Source organism: Urocitellus parryii, unplaced genomic scaffold (genome assembly GCF_045843805.1).
Source record: "Urocitellus parryii isolate mUroPar1 unplaced genomic scaffold, mUroPar1.hap1 Scaffold_67, whole genome shotgun sequence".
Lineage (NCBI taxonomy): Eukaryota > Metazoa > Chordata > Mammalia > Rodentia > Sciuridae > Urocitellus > Urocitellus parryii.
In genome coordinates, this window is record NW_027554122.1 from 1,022,783 (window position 1) to 1,040,255 (window position 17,473).

General features: G+C 41.2%; 1 pseudogene; it reads right to left on the reverse strand.

Annotated features, from left to right (window-relative positions):
* Positions 1-11,185: 11,185 nt before the first annotated feature.
* LOC144252902 (C2 domain-containing protein 2 pseudogene) lies at positions 11,186-17,029 on the reverse strand (annotated as a pseudogene).
* Between the last annotated feature and the right edge of the window lie 444 nt (positions 17,030-17,473).

Consider the following 17,473-nt stretch of genomic DNA (forward strand, 5'->3'; position numbering starts at 1 on the left):
TGGAGAACTCCGGTGTTTGGGAGATGGCTTTCTCGCTTTCTGGCCATTTTTACATTGTCCTCAAAGTATTCCTCTTCTCCATCAAAGTCATAATTGAACCTGTCTCCACATGGATTCTTCCTTGTGGCTCATCTCTCAGGCAAGGAAGAGCCCTTCTTCAGGCCCTTGGAGGCTTTACAGCAGCAAAGAATTTGCCACTCAGCTTGCAGCTTGTATGTTTATGTTGCTTATGTAATTTCTTTTCCTGAGGAGAGAAATGATTCTTAAAGAGATGTATTTTATTGCTTAACAGTAAGTCAGCTGTTTAAAACTAAATTAACTAATTTCCAGAATGTCAAGTTAAAAGAGTAGCACTGAAGCCTGAAACAGCTGCAGAGGCAATTGCAGAAGTCTGCGCTCAATCAGTGGAAATCTGAAGCAGCCAAAGCAGCTTTATCTTTAAACACTTAAGTTCTTTCTTCTTTCAAATAACTCATATTGGTTCAACTGTATTGTGATACTCTAAAAAAATGCCAACATTGTCATTTCTGTATGCATTTTTTAAACCAGTTCTTCTGAAGAGATGAAATTAAATTTTCAGTCTCTAATGACATAAACTAGCCCTCCTAATATCTTGCTGTATATAACACATGCTCCCATTCTCCAAGACCTTAAGGGAATCCAGAAAGATGCTAAAGAGGATGGAGAGGCTGCCTTTCTGTACACTGTACACTTTTCTGACTCTTAAATTGAAGGGACTTTATGATTTTGGCTTCCCCTCTGCAGGTTCCCTGTTCACTGGCCCTGATGTAGCTTTCCAACTGGAGTGACCATATTAAAATATCTGTATTAGTTTTCTCCTGCTGCTATAATAAATTACCACCAATTTGACATCTGAAATGAATTTATTACTTCACAGTTTTGTGATTTTGTAAAACTTCACCAGGCTAAAATCCAAATGCTATAAGGGTGTGTTTTCCTGTTTGGAGGTTCTAGGGGAGGATTCATTTCTTTGCTCATTTGCGTTACTGGTAGGATTTAGTCCTTTGTGGCTGTGAGCAAAACGTTGTTCCCAGCTATATACGTTCTTTGAGCTTGGTCCTTGTCCTCCATCTTCAAACCAGCAAACTGTTGACCATACTGTGCTTGAAATGTTTTCCCCTTTCCATCTTGTCATATCCCTCTGATCTTCATAGGAACAATTCTCTGCTTTTAAGGACTCATGTAACTAGACTCGGTCCAAGTTAATCAAGGATACTCTTTACATCTCAAGATCCATATTCTGAATCATATCTGCAAAATTCCTTTTCCATGTAGCATAATGTATTCATGGAATATATGTCTAGGAATTAGACATTTTGGGGCTTATTATTCTTCTTATCACACTCTTTAAATAAGGCCATCTCTAAAAATAATTATGGCATATTTATTAGTCAGCTTTTTATCACTGTGACAAAATACCTGGGAAAATCAACATAAAGGATGAAAGGTTTATTTTAAAAAGATCCTGGGGCAGGGAGCAATTCCAAAGATCTGGTCTCTCAACTAGTTTCCATCTCCTACAGTTTCTACCACCTCCCAACAATCCATTCAGTTATGATTCCTCAATGGAGATGATGAAGTTAGACTCTTGTTATCCAATCACTTCCCAAATGTCTCATCTCTGAACATTTCTGCACTGGGGACCAAGATTTTGTTACATGAGCCTTTGGGGGATATTCCAGATCCAAACTATAATAGCATCACGACAGGAATAAACCAAGGCACATCATCACCTGTATGCAAACTTAAAGTTAAGAGTCTAAAATAAGATGATGATGATGATGATGATGATGATGATGATGTGTGTATGTGTGTGTGTGTGTGTGTGTGTGTGTGTGTGTGTATTTGTATGCTGGAGTAAACCAGTTAGCTCTATCATCAATTGGTTGAGTTAAAATAAATATTTTAATAGTTACATCTATTGACAAGGAAGTTGTGATGAAGTGCCAGAGATGAATCACACAACTGTGCCTTCAAGAAGTTTCCAGCTAGTTTTCAATAGATGCATTTATGAATGTCCAACTGCCCTCTAAATATGTTCTACTTCTATGTGAGTTAGTGGGGATATACAAACATTTGATTTCAAAATAAGGACACTGGTTTCAGAAGAAAAATAAATTTTCCTTGACCATGAAGGCACACAGAGAGCAGGATTATAGAAATCTATTATCTAACCATTAGGCTGACAAACCAAGCCCATTGGGTATTGCTGGAGAGAAGATAAAACAAATGTCCTATTTAGAACATTCCTTTAATTAAGAAGTAGAATATTGGGGGTTTTTGTTTAATTAACCACACAGTACCACATTAACCTTTTCTGATGTTCTTATAAAGTTGAAACTGCCTTCCCTGAGGTAGAATTTTTTTCAAATGCATTCTTCTCTCCTTTTAGACATAAACAGATTGAAGAACACAATAAATAAATAAATAAATTAATTAATAAATAATAAATATGAAGATGCTATAGCTACTCTTTCCATTAAAAGGTAATTAAAACTTTCAAATTTTGCATATATTCATATATGATTGTATAATGATTTAAAATGAGACAATTAGTACAAGATATTTATTGGCTCTAGTTAGAAATGCTTGCATCTTTTATACAAATTAATGTTTTATATTTATCTACATTTGAATAATACTGCAATATAAGACTTTATAGCTTGATAATCTTAATGCAATTAATTTGTCATAATCCTATTCATACCAGAATGACTATAATTTTGAGTTGTGCATTATTTTTATATTCTTATGATCAAATTGTATCTTATGCATTTTGAAATATTTTTGTTCATAAGCTGTAAAACATTTGTACAAAGTTTAGGTGGTGTTTCTAGATAAATGTATTTAGAGATATGTATTATTAAAAGGCATATACAAAATAGTTTCATAAATAACAATATACTTGCATGCTCATCACTAAACACAAAATAGAACATTATGAAGTACCTTAACCTTAAATTCTTTATAATTAAATAATTTAATTCTTATTTTGAATACCACATTATTTCTTCTAGATATTTAAATTTTAATTTTCATAATTGTGACTTATATGAATTACATGAAATTGAGTAATGCCAGACTTGAAAGAGATCTATGAAATAAGCCAGTTTCATTACAGGAAAAATATGATAGCAAACAAAGGAAAGTTCCTTTAATTATGTGAAATCAAAGACTCAGATATGAGTATCCTTGTCTCTGGAATATAGAACTTCTAGAAGGAGAGGGTCTTTCACTGGACCCCTGAGATTTTGAATTCCCCAGATTAATATGAACATTTGGGTAGTTTGACGTCTTCCTGATTCCAATGGTGATTTCCCAGTCAGGAGACTCCTCATCATCATCTTCTATCTCTGATTTCTTTAGAGCTTAAAAATTGGGACCCTAACTGAAGTGATGACATGCTGTGGCATGAGTCTTGTGAGTCTTGTGTGCTCACACCTCTACTCCCCAGGGAATCATGTCTGCCCATTTCTAGGCTTAGAGTTGGTTTCAGGCTGTCTCTTTCAGACCCCAGGACAACATCGTTATGCCAAGTTCTGCCCACAAGAATGTAAGTGTGTGTGGTTGAGAAGCCAGGCTGCCCTCTTGTGCAGTTGCAAGAGCATCTAAGACCCTTCAGTTGTCAACAGATAGAGTTCTACTCAGGGACTCAAATAAGAGGCCAGAAAGAGGACACTTCAGACTGGGAACTGAAGTTACTACTACCTCCTTTAATCCTGGACCTTTCTGGGTGGGTTTTCCCAGGACTTTGGCATCATGGTCAATGGAGTCAGCCCTAGACTCACAGGAGGCTGAGTAGGGAAAGGCATGCTGTGGAAGTGGTGAAGCCCCAGAGTTTTTCATCTTCAAGACATTTATGTGCTTGAGAAATTTGAGGAGTAGGCCCCAGCTGTGCCTCACACTTATACTTGTAAGATGTGCCTCCAGCACCTGCCCAGTGCCAGTATCAAGGAGGGAGAGCTCCTGGGAGGTGTTCCTGAAGGGCTTCGCCATCTTTTAAGGATGGTCCATCCCAAGTTGCACTGTGGGTGTTTGAACTTCCAGGTAGGACACAGACATGGGATGGGCCAAGCCTGGAATTACAAACACTCACAGGAATCATGCCCTGTTGTATTATCTCTGGTCTCTGTGAACCAGTTTCTTGTACAGCAGGGCTACTGTTATCGGGAATCACTGAATTATAGGAATACCCACAGTTGTCCTTTGTCTGACCTGTTCTTGGGATGTTGTCCCAGGATTCCTTCAGATTCAGAAACAGGTAGATATTGGGTGGTAGTCCATACTGGTATAACATGAACCTCTTCTGAAAGTGTTGCTCCAGTTTCTCCTGAAGCTCAGAGCTGAAGAAATCCCCTGGGGGTTTGTTGATGGGTTGGTCACAGGAGTGAGATAGCTGAAAACTTTCTGAGACTTTAGGACCAAATAAGGTAAAACTTCTCTACTTTCTACTTGTTTCCTCAAAAGGTGGTATTCTAGGTGTTGAAGAGCAGAAACCAAAAGCTGGTGGGTCCACTCTTGGATTGTAGGGCATGAAAACCCACAGGCAGTATTCAGAGGAAGATGGCACGGCAGACTTGGGAAGGATGATGTGAGATGGTTCTGATGGTTCTAAATGGGGGGTACAAATGGCAGTCAGTGTAGAAAATAAATATGTCCCCATCTGAGCCAGTGATGGGGACTAGGACCAGGACAAAGTTGGAGTCACAAACTATAGTTAGACAACAGGGTGGAGCAACAACTATGAGGAAGAGAGTGGCCCAGGTGCACCCTACACCTGCCCTGGAATATGGTTAGGAAGTTTATTGAATTTAATGGAGGAAAACTCTGCTGAGGGTCCAGATATGCTGATAGTAGCCACTAGGGACTCGCTGTGCAGAATGGGGAGGCCACAAAAGATCTGGCTGCCTTTCTGCAGTAAATGGTCCTCCAGGACCTTGATTTAAAAGGGTGCTGAGGAATAGAAAACTGCTTTGTGCTGCCTTTTGTGTTCCAGAAGGGTTGTGGGATTGTAGTGCCTTGCTCCCTTTCCAGTGACTGTACTGTGCTTCCCTGAGAATTCAGAGAGTTGTCTGGTTCATCTTTTGTCTTTACATTACAAATTTTCCTTTCTGCTCCCTTGCTGATCAATATCTCCAGCAGTTTCTGGACATCAGGGTTCATGAAAGACGTCCCTTCAGCCTCTACCTGTGATAGTGGGTGGTTTGCCCAGAATGAGTCCTCTGGTGGGTGGAAAGCATGACTTCTCTTGGATTCACTGTATGGAGAGTGGGAGAGGTCACAGACTCTGGCAGCCATCTGCCACAAGGAGAGGAATAAGATGGGATAGGTGGATAGAACATGGCCTGAGATTGCTGGGTCAGGAGATGGCAATGGGACAGGAGATGGCAGTGGGACAACTGATGGCAATGGGACAGGAGATGGGAATGGGACAGGAAAAGGCAATGACACAGGAGATGGCAAGGGGACAGGAGTGGCAATAGAAAATGAGGTGGCAACCAACAATTGTTGGATGGAGAGGAGCTCTCTGGCTTGGTTCCCAGTGAGAGTGTTATTGAGTCACATTGAGAAGGAGTAAGGATGGGGCCTTTCAAAGATACACAATGGGCCATGGGATCAGGAGGACAAGATCGGGGAGAGGAAAATCCATGTGACTGAGGTGAACTTTGTTCTAGATGAATCACAGACTCTGGTGACAGAGCACTCAGTGACTGTGACTCAATAGAAACTGAGAAAGTCACTATATCTGGTGAGAAAGCAAAGGCCAGATGCAGAGGGTGCTTGCTCAAAGAAGTCAGGGAAGCCAAAGGAAAGAAAGCAGTAGCCAAAGCATCCTCCGTAGGTAGTGTATGCGATTGTGAACTCTAACTGACTCTGGGTTCCACATCTTATCTGGGTCATCTCCTCTTAAGAGCTAGTGAAATCTGCTGTCATCATGGCACTTCCCTAGGTGGCTACATGAGTAAGAAGGCACAGGGTATAGCCAGGAACAGATGGGGCCAGGAGGTAGGGCAGGTGGGGAAGAGGTGGGCATCTGTGGTCCATGGCTCCCACACTCTGAGTTTTCAAAGCCCCTTTTCTCCGATAACCCATAGTTTTAGTCAGATACTTCCCCAACTGAGGCTCCCCACTCCTCCATGAGAACTTGTGCTGTTGGGTCATATCATAGGCAGCAGTATGAAGGACTCAGAAAGAAGTGGAAAGTTACTCATCTTTGTAGAAGTAAAACTAGATCTTCAGTCTCTTCTACTTTCTTCCAGCAATCACTATAAAAAGGCAGACTGGGTTATTGTGGAGAAGGAAGGGTGAGTGGAATGTCTATGTGGAGCAGACTGGGAGAGTAGACTCTGGAGGACCAGCATTATTGTTTAATGTGTAACTTAATGACAAAGCAGAGGCAGTGCTTTGTCATTGACTTACACTTCTTCTAGCTCCTGTTTTACTCCCTATGGGGAGAAAGTTTGGGCCATCTCAGAGAGGACTCACTCTTAGCGACATATGAGCCTGTTCACACTTTGATCAGGAATTCCCACCACCATATCCAAATAAAACTGGGGGGTACAAATTGCAGTCAGTGTAGAAAATAAATACATCCCATCTGGAATATGGGGGCTGGTTAGAAAGGAAAGTACATCAAATATTACAAAACCCAGGATATAAAATAGATTTTGATATATAAACTTTATAAAGAACAGTATAAAGTTAGAGATGTTCTGTTCTTTTTTAATTTATAATTTATTTTTTAAATTTTGGTTGGACAATACCTTTATTTTGCTTACTTATTTTTATGTGGTGCTGAGAATCGAAACCAGGGCCTTGCATGTGCTAGGCTAGTGTGCTACCACTGAGCCACAACCCTAGCCCCGAGTTGTTCTGTTCTTACAAAAATTATTAAAATTTTAAAATATTTTGAGGTGTGTTGTCTGTTGAATTATTTTATGTGCATTGCAAACTTGTCTACAATATTATCTATGAAATATTAGCAACATCTGTTCTTTCTGTTAACATTTTATATTTCAAGTACTGAGAACTAACACCTTAACCTATCTCTCCTTAAATTTATAAATTTATTAACACATTTTAAGGCTATAATGCACACATCTGTTACTCTCACTACCATCTCTTTAGATACTAAATTATATATATATATATATATATATATATATATATATATATATATATACATACATACATACCACTGCTTGGCATTTCTTCAAATGAAATAAATTCAACAATTTAAAAAGACACCTGAGGGGCTGGGTTGTGGCTCAGTGGTAGAGTGCTTGCCTATACCACATACAAATAAATAAAATAAAGGTCCATCAACAACTAAAAAATATTTTTAAAAAGAATTTTAAAAAGCACCTGAATGACCATGTTTAATGTGACACTAATCACAATAGGTAAGATATGGACTCAGTTGGGGCTGGGGTTGTGGCTCAGTGGTAGAGTGCTCACCTAGCATGTGCGAGGTGCTGGGTTAAAACTTCCCCACCACATAAAAAATAAATAAGTAAAAATAAAGGTATTGTATCCAGCTACAACTAAAAATATTTAATAGAAGATATGGACTCAGTTAAGGTGTCCATCAACAGATGCATGAATAAAGCAAATACAGTATATATACATGACGGAATATTATTCAGTCAAAGAAAAAATAATTCTTCCATTTGCAGGAAAACAGATCTTGTTAAATTAAATAATTCAGCCACATTAAGGAAAGTATTGCCTGTTTTCTTTCATATGTGGAAACTAAAGAAATATCCATAAAGAAGGACAATTAATGACCAGGAAGCAGTTAGCAGGGAGAAGGAAGTGTGAGCAAGGGTAGAAAGAAGGTCAATTCATGATACATGCATGTATGGAAATGACACAATAAAACCCATTAATTTATGCAATTAGTATATGTACACACACACACACACACACACACACACACACGCACACACACGAAAAACAGGAGATTATGACAAAGATACCTAAGAGGGAGGATGATGTGAAGACATAGGAAGAAGATGGAATACATAATCCAGGGAGAGAATTCTCAGAAGAACACATCCTAATGACATCTGGATCTCAGCCTTTACCTCCAGAACTGTGAGACAATAAATTTCTATTGTTCAAGCGACTGCACTTTGTTATGGCAGCCCAAGCTGACTACAACACATCCCTTTCTGCAGAGAGAAAGATAAGGTGTACTCTGCCTTCCCCCATGGTAACTCTCAGCCCTATGATGTGGAAGATGGGGCCTTGCATGAGTTTGTCACTGTGTTCACAAGCACCTGGCACTATTCTCATTATTTGAATATTTTGATGACATAGAACAGCTCTAACAGTATGAAAACTGAATGCCAGAATGGGTACAGATTGGCCAGTTCCAGATTGAAGAAAATGAAGATGGGTAGAAAATTAAGGGATGCCAAAAAGTAGTAATCAAGATAATGAATGAACAATTTTCAAAAATCCAAATTAACACAAAAACTCTATGATGAACTCCAAAACATTAAACATTTAAATACAGCAGGATCTACTAGATGTTATTCAAAAACTTAACCACAGAAATATCACAGACTGCAGCCAATAAGAATGGAATCCTGTCCATAGCGCTGGAGTTGACCCAGAGGGCTTTAGCTGACAGGAGAACATGGAGGTGTAGTTAGTGTCAGAGGAGATGTAGGGACAGGCTGACAGCAGGGGTCCATTCAGGACTCTTCACCAACCAGTATGGAAGTATTTTTATATTGTAATAATCTACACAGCCACACTGCTTGAACCATGGAACACCAGCCTTTGATTACAGGTGGAATCAGTCACTCCAGAGCATTCTGACACTGACTGGAAACATTTCTAACATAGTAAACCACCACTTGAATGAAAGGGTCAAAGTCAAATGAATTCTATGTAAATTTCTATTCCATGTAAGCCATACATTCTGATTATTGCTACTATTAATATTAATTAAATTACAGAGAATGTTGTCAACTGACTTTTGGTGATAACTTTCCCTAAAACTCAATGAAAATCAGTACAAGGAATTCTGTATCAGTATATTATTTTTTCCATATGTTCTTCATTCTTTTCTTTTCTTTTGGTGGGGGGACTGATTTGCTCTTCATGTATTTGGAACTGTACAATAGCTAACTTTCAAATGCAATCTTTAAAAACAAAATGTGGTTAAAAAGCCATTTTAAAGTCACTTGATAATTTCTGAAACAACTAGGAATTTGAAAATGTGCAATTGAAAGTGAAATTACCAATGCAGTTTTTGAATGTATTCCTCAAAAACAGGAAAGAAAAAAAAAGCTTCAGTTTTGCTCTCACAAAGGGCCTTACTCCTTGATGGCTCTATTCCCCTGAAATACATGTTGAAGGGTTAATGGAGCCTTGGAAGTCACACACCCACTTGCCTATCTGCTAGAGGTCAGGGTCACACTGGGCTTTCCAAACTTACTAAAACAACATCAATCTGATTAAATAGACAAAACATGTCACTCCAGTGACAATCACTCTTTAATAAGAATGTCTGCTGGCAGTACACAGAAGAGTCCATAAAAAGAATTTCCCATGTTTGAACCATTTGTTATTAAATTCACATTCCTACAATGGACACCTGAGATGCAAAACAATTTCTTCTAGTGCCCTACAAGTACTTTGTTTTGGCTATAGGCAATATTTACCAAAACCATGTGTGTATGTGGAGAGGGGTTACCATGTTCTATGCACCGCCACTTATTGCTCACAACTTCCTGAGTCAGGTTCCTGCTCTAGTCTAGTATGTGCACCAGATGGAAATGAAATCTGCACATCAACTGTTCCACTGGCATAAGAACCACATTGGGATTTATGTTATCTCCACTGGAAAGTAGGCTCAGAGTAATATGGAAAAATGTTCAGTATAATATGCCAAGGACATACTTAGTGCTTGCATAAGTTTTCAAGTTCTATGGCTATGGGCAAAGGCAAATGCCTTCCTACATTTGCCAAAACATTTAAACTGATGTCATAATTTCTTTACCAAAAATCTTGCCTGTTGGGGCTGGGGTTATGGCTCAGTGGTAAAGCACTTGCCTAGCACTGGTGAGGTCCTGGGTTTGATCCTCACCACCATACAAACAAATAAATAAAATAAAGGTTAACCCCCCACACACTGAAAACAAACAAACAAACAAAACCCTGTCTGTGTACCATCTCCCTGCCCTCAGGGCCAGGTGTACTTTTTAATTCTAAGAAGCAAACTAGTAGGAGAGGTGATTCTATTCATAGTGACAGCCCAGAGGGGCACACCTCCCCATGGTCCAGACATGGGCCCCAAACATGTCCTGCTAGAGAGCTGTGTGGTAAAATCAAATCTCCAGTTGTCCCTCCTAGGCCCTGCTGAGCATGGTATTTCTCTTACAAGGAATTCTTCTCCTAACAGTTACCTCAATGCTTAGGTAGGGGCTGCAGGTCCCACTGGGATTCTGGTGCCAAATTGGACTTTGTAAGTTCTCTTTAGGGGAAGCCTCCAGCTGGAGACTCAAATTGTTCTTTCCCTTATAAAGACTAGATTGTTGGGGAAAATCACGCTGGAGCAGTGGGTATGTGTCTGTGGCCAGAATTCCTGCTCTGTCCTGGTAAGAGTGAGGAGTGGGTATGTGTCTGTGGCCAGAATTCCTGCTCTGTCCTGGTAAGAGTGCTGTCCCGGATGCCTGACCTCCAGCTGCAAAGAAGGAGACAGACAGCCCACATGGCATTCATGGTGCTCCTGTCTCAGTTTCTGGACAGTAGCTTCTTATTCAGCAGCTAAGTGAGGGTCACCCCCTTCTTCTGGGTGCCCTCATATAGCTACAGGAATATGAGGTCATTGTGTGACTGGCTCATGCCAGGATATTTCTGCTGGTGCTACTGGTGGAAAAATAGCCTTGCACCCCTCCTTAAAGTTTCTCCTTTAGAATTCTTGGCAGTGCCTAGCTCTGAGATGCTCAGAGAGCTCTCAGACAGCTCATTCCCACCAAGCTTAAGTGGGGCTGGGCCACCTCATGCTGCCACCAGAGGATTCTTATCCAAGTTGAGGTGTCTACTACCTTCTTCTTGGGCTCCAGAGAAGCTGGATCAACTTCCACCAGTGGGGAAGAGGCCACAGCTGCCTCTGGGCAGCCAGATGGGGCATCCTGGTAGGCTCTTCCTAGTCCTGCATGAGGGCAGTGTTGTGGTCCTGAGAGAGCGAGGTGTTGGAGCTCCTTAAATGATGATAGTATACTTCTGTGATGACTTGAGTTTCAGATTTGAAGATTCAGTGAGCTGCTGAATGGCAACTTCAATGACCTGATCAAAGTGATTCAACCGCAGCAGTTCCATATCTGAAGAATAGATGCACCATGGCACGAGATGGCCTGGATGAAGATGTCCTTCTTAATGACCTTCACCTTGATGGATGCCTTCAGGGAGACTCAGACCTCAGCCAGGACACTTTCCCTACATCATAGTAAGGCTTGGTCTTCACGGTAGTGAAAGTGGTGACCATGGTCCCCCATGGCATCACTGTGCGGTCCTTTTCTATCTTGGCAGCAGCTACAGGGAAGGGATTTGTCAGGATTTCAATTCATTGGGTTCTATGTAAGAAAACTCTGCAGTGATAGAGCCCAGTTCTGAGCTACTGAGGGTGGGCCCACTGATCAGAAAGAAGATCTACAGCCTGGAAGACTGCTTCTTGAACAAGTTCAGAGGACAGTGGTCAGGGACAGCAGACCTTCTGAGGACTGCCAGTCCTCTTTAATCTGCAGGTGTAAATCCTTGGACTTTGTGTTCCACTCAAAGGTGAACTCTTCCTCCCAAATGAGGTGAGGAGTGTTCTCGGCTAGGGTGCTGGTGAACTGCTGGACAGTATCATTCATCTGGGAAATGCATACAGGCTTAACACTGCCCAAAGTACCAGGATCATTTAGCAGTGAGGTGTGGATGTTCTTCACCAGTGGCTTTAGTTCATGAGCCCTTAGGCTACATTCCACTGGTTCTTATAGCTGTTCAGCATCAGGATCCAAGAAAGCAATGTGTGGGACTCCCAGCACTCTTCAGGCTCTGCCAACTGCCAGGATGGGGGTCACATGCTGGCCAGGACACACCACATCTGGTTCAGGCCAATCATGACCAAGGCCACAACAAAGATCAACATCAATATGCCAGGAGCCTAGCAAGGCCATTATGTTGGTGCATATCCTTCCTGCCTTGCACGAATTTCCCAGGACACAGAGCCTATGGGTGGTGAGCTCAGGCATCCACTGGTGGCCATCCAGGGGCTGGAGGGAGGTCCACATGCCCAAGCCTGATTAGGCCAAGCCTGGCTTGGTGTGGAGCCATGAGGCCTGAGGCCACATGAGACAAGCAGGGAGGGAATACCTGGCTGAAGCCAGGTGGCCAAGGCCAGGTATTGCACCCCAAGCCCAACACACCTGGGAAAAGGGTACACAGAAGCAGACCTGGCAGAAGGAGCACCTGACTAGTGTATCTTTCTTCATTCTTTTATAAATTGAATTTCTGAAATATCATTGTTATTTATAATTCATTACTGATATTCAATGAAAAGCACCATCAAACTAACAACATCATTCTTTACAGAACTACAAAAATATCCTCAAAGAACAAAAGACCCCTGAATTGCAAAAACAATCCTGAGAATACAAATGGAAGACATGATTTACAGTAGAAGGGGTAGAGAGAGAAAAGGGGAGGGGAGGGGAGGGGAGGGGAGGGGGGATAGTAGACAATAGGACAGACAGCAGAATACATCAGACACTAGAAAGGCAATATGTCAATCAATGGAAGGGTAACTGATGTGATACAGCAATTTGTATACGGGGTAAAAGCGGGAGTTCATAATCCACTTGAATCAAACCGTGTAATATGATGTATTAAGAACTATGTAATGTTATGAACGACCAATAAAAAAAAAAAAAAAAAAAAAAAAAAAAAAACAATCCTGAGAAAAAAGAGAAATGTTGGAGACTTCATAACACTGAGTTTGAAAACATACCGCAGAGCCATAGTAACAAAAATAGCATGGTCAGATCATAAAAGCAGACATGTAGACCAATGAATTGAAATAGACAGCATAGAAGTGAACAGACACAGCTACAGCCATCTGATTCTTGACAAAGTAACAAAACCATGTGCTAGAGAAAAGACAGCCCCTTAACAAACAATCCTGGGAAAACTAAATATCCATATGTAGAAGATTGAAACTAGATTCCTATCTCTCACCTATGTCAACTCAAAATGGATCAAAAACCTTAACAAAATACCTGAAACTTTGAAAGGTATTGATCTTGCCCAGTTGGATGGCAATCATCAAGAATGCAAAAAAGGAAAAAAAAGAAATGAATGCTGTTGAGGATGTGGGGGAATTGAAAACTCACACACTGTTGGTAAGAATTTAAATTAGTATAGCCATAGGGAAATCAGGATAGAGGTTCCTCGGGATACTAAATATAATACTACTTATGATCCAGATAGGGCATTCCTTGAAAGAATTAAAGTCAGCAAGCTATCCTACAGTTTATTGTTTCTTGTGAATTGCAGCACAAGAGATAAGTTATTAAATCAGACCAGGTGTATATGTCAATATATACATGGGTAAAGAAAATGTGATACACACACACACACACACACACACACACATACATACACACAGAGTGGACATTATCCAGCCATAGAAAACAATAAAATCATGTAATTCCTAGAAAAATAAATGGAATAGAGACCATAATATTAAGTAAAATAAGCCAGACACAGAAAGACAAGTATTACACAATTTCCTTCATATGTGAAATCAAGGGATGAAAAAAGACATGAAAGTAGCAGAGACTTATTAGAGAAGATGAAGAAGAATGGGGGTGGTAGAGGATCATAGGCATGGGTATTACTCTTGACATACTCAGAGTTAGAATTGCACACTTTGAAAGCACTCCTTGTTGAATTCTCTGCCTGGTATTATATCCAGACTACAAAGCTTTTTTAACTCTTTAAAACACTGGTGCTCCAGGGTATTAGTCAAATTTTCGCCACCATCCTAAATACCTGACATAACCAACCAATAAAGAGAAAAGGTGTATTCTGGCTCACAGTTTTGGAATTCATGATTTATTAGAACTATTTTTTTTTGTCACTGGTGTTTGACAAATTATTGCAAAAGTAGGGCATGACCAAGCAAAACTACTAGTCTCAAGCCAGGAAGAAAAGAGAGAGAGGCAGGGAATGGGGGTCTTAAATATCCTCTAAGAGGACACTACTGATAACTTAAAGATTTCCTACTGGCTCTAATATCTAACAGATTACATCAGTTCCCAAGAGCACCACACTGGGAACCAAGCCTTTACCTAATGGACTTTTCTAGGACATTCCAGATCCCAACTCTAATATATCCAAAGTATAACTCTACCTGTATAGTGTGCAATTATCACACACTATAAAGTCCAACACCCACAAAAAAAGAAGAAAAAAACCCCAGCAAACTAGCATCCTCCAAGGATCATCAATCTCTGGTGAACACCTCCTAGACTCTTTCCTTCCTTGATCCAGGAACTCACTTGATGCTAGAAACAAATATTATGACATCTTGGGTGAGACACAGGTTGAGTCCACACCTCCAGGCCCTTGATATCATGAAGGTGAGAAACCACTCTTGCCTCTTCCACAGTCAACGTTTCCCTTGGTCTCCTGTGACTCCAGGGCCAACTCCATTGGCAAGGTTGTCAGTTTCCCAGAAGGACTTTATTGGAAAGGTCCAGGAGAAAAGGTGATTTAAAAATTGTCAGTTCCCACCCTGCAGAGTCTCCTCCCTGATTCCTCACCTGCAGAGATGCACAAGGCCAGGGCAAAAATTCCACTGGTTAGCAGCCATGAGCCCTCAGTGGTCCCTCCAACTACACAGGAGGACCAGCTACCTTCTCAGCCTTACACTTACAGTCTTTTGGGCAGAACCCAGCACAGTAGGATTATTATGAGAATTTCAAGAGGCAGCCTCAAGCCCAGTCCAGGCTTGGCAAAACACAGGTATAAGCCATGAGAAAACTGTGGAGGTGTAGTCTCAGGAGACCCCTGCAATGGTATGGCGATATTGGAAATCAAAGTATGCTCCCAGACTTCAAGATCTGAAGAGAACAGGAAGACAGAGGTGAAGAAGGAACCTCCAATGGGAAGTGACAGTCCCACCCCTCCCTACCAGAGAAATGTTATATCCTCCAGAAAACTGTATTGAGAAAAGAAAGAATCACTTTCTGCAGTCGCTACACTCCAATAAAAAAGGCAGAGGGTAGGAAGATTCCTCGCCACTGCCCAGATCCAGTATCAGTCACAAACAGACTGTGAATGGATAATGGGACATTATCATGACATTACATCATGACAGTTGTTCAATGAATCCTGGTGGACAAGTTGGGGCATCAGCATGGAAGTGGTCCTCCAGAGTTAAACTGACATGAAGAGGAACCCCAGACCCTTGTAGTAAGCAGTATTGTCATCAGAGGGCTCCTTTCTACACAAAGCAAAAGAGAATGATGACTGATATGGCCTGTAGTCACCATGCCAGCCCCAAGGGCCACAACCTTCCTATTAAGAACAGGTAAATCAGGGAGATTAGGATGGCAATCAGGCCTTGCTGCTCAGGGAGCAACCGGCCACTCCCTGCCAGCATTGGCCAAATGGGGCAGGCATCCCAGGCCACCTCCATCATTACCCAACATACTGTCATAAAAAAAGGTTTTATCTGGTCAAAAATATCATATTTTTTAGTTTACATGTTAAGAAAGAAAAGTTTTCTTTCAGAAAAAATATCAGTCCATACAGACAATGACTATTTTGCCTCATGCACACTCTATGTTCTCATGGCTTCTTCCTATGGAGACCTCTATTGCTTTCTATAATTTTTTTTTCTCAATAGAGATAGTGGCATATGTCTATGCCATGTTGAGTCATAGGGGAGGGGCCAACACCCTTGTTTCCCCTTCTAGGTAGAACTATTTGTGCAGTAACAGTCCAATGCTGTGACATGGTAAGTTCAGAGTGAAATGTTTGAGAAAAATATTACACGTTTTAATCAAGGAAGAAGGTAGAGTGGCATGGGGTAATCTTAAGTGGTACCATAGCCAGAAAGCTCATGTCCTTCCAGTGCAAACCACCAGCTTGAGGTATGGGACATCAGGGGCTGAGTTGTTCACCCCATTCCACCATAGGTGTCCCTCTGCACTGGCTCCCAGACCACAGGTCTTGAGAAGCCCCTTTAGTTATGACACAAATGCAAAAGAAAGCAAATCCTTCAAGCAGAAAAGATAGATTTCTGAAGGGTATATTAATAAGCCTATACACCACTGGTTCTTGAATTACAGAAAGGATGAGTTGAGAATTGGTGAAAAAGCCAGGACTAGGGCACTCTGCTTATGACTTGTAGCCTAGTGATATTTATACATACATACCTCTAGTAATGCTCCCTGGAAGAATTTGGGACTTAAATGGACCTGGGGTCATGGAGCAGTAATCCTTGACTGTCCCATAGACTTCCAGGGGAAAAGGCAATCAGACATGATCTGTACCTACAGGGGAAGTGACCTACTCAAAATTTTGGAATTTCCTGTGTAGGGGAACAGATCAGGACTGGTCCCTTTGGGGCCTTGCTCTGCTTGCAGTCCAGATTTTCTCTTCTCAGAGCCTGTCCACATGGGAAAGCAGAAAATCATCAAAGCAGGGAGAGGATCCATTTCTCTAGTGTATTCCATGTTGTGCCACATAGTGACAAGTGGGCATTGTTCCATGGGCCTCATTCATTCCCTGGTGGGGAGTCCTGCTCCAGGAGGCACCACTGAATCAGAAAACATAGCATGAGTTCTACTCACATGACTATCAAGATCCTCCCTGTACCTGAAACAGAGTGGCCCTCAGGGTGAGGGTATAGCCACGTCAGGCCTTTTATGAGCCTTTCACTCTTCTTTTCAGAGTAAAAGTAGATATATCCCCAAGCCAGGCACTGCTGGGTCCTCATGGACCCAAGTGGAAAAATGATGTTAAAGGACTGTTTTCTGTAATCCAGCTTTGACTGTGAACAAGCTGAACTCATGGAGGTCTTCAAAACTGACTTTGTTCTCTACACACTGCATAGGCACACCTTCTCCAGTCCTTGGGTGAAATCTAGGGGCCCCATGGCTTATCTGCTTATGTTCAGATAAGGAAATATCCACTGATTCTCTACAGGGATGGAATGAGATCTGGTTGCAGTAATTATACTGCCAGTCCCAGGCTTATAGTCAAAACAGGACACTGCATTGAAACATGAAGTTTCTATCTCAGAAACAGCCAGTCTTGCCAGAATCCTGCAGAGTCTAGCCAGCAAGTAGCAAATATACTTCTCCCTTTACATTTGGTACATCTACCTCTTCCAGCAGACCAGCCTAGTGATCTTGTCTTCTGACCACTTCAAGTCCAATAT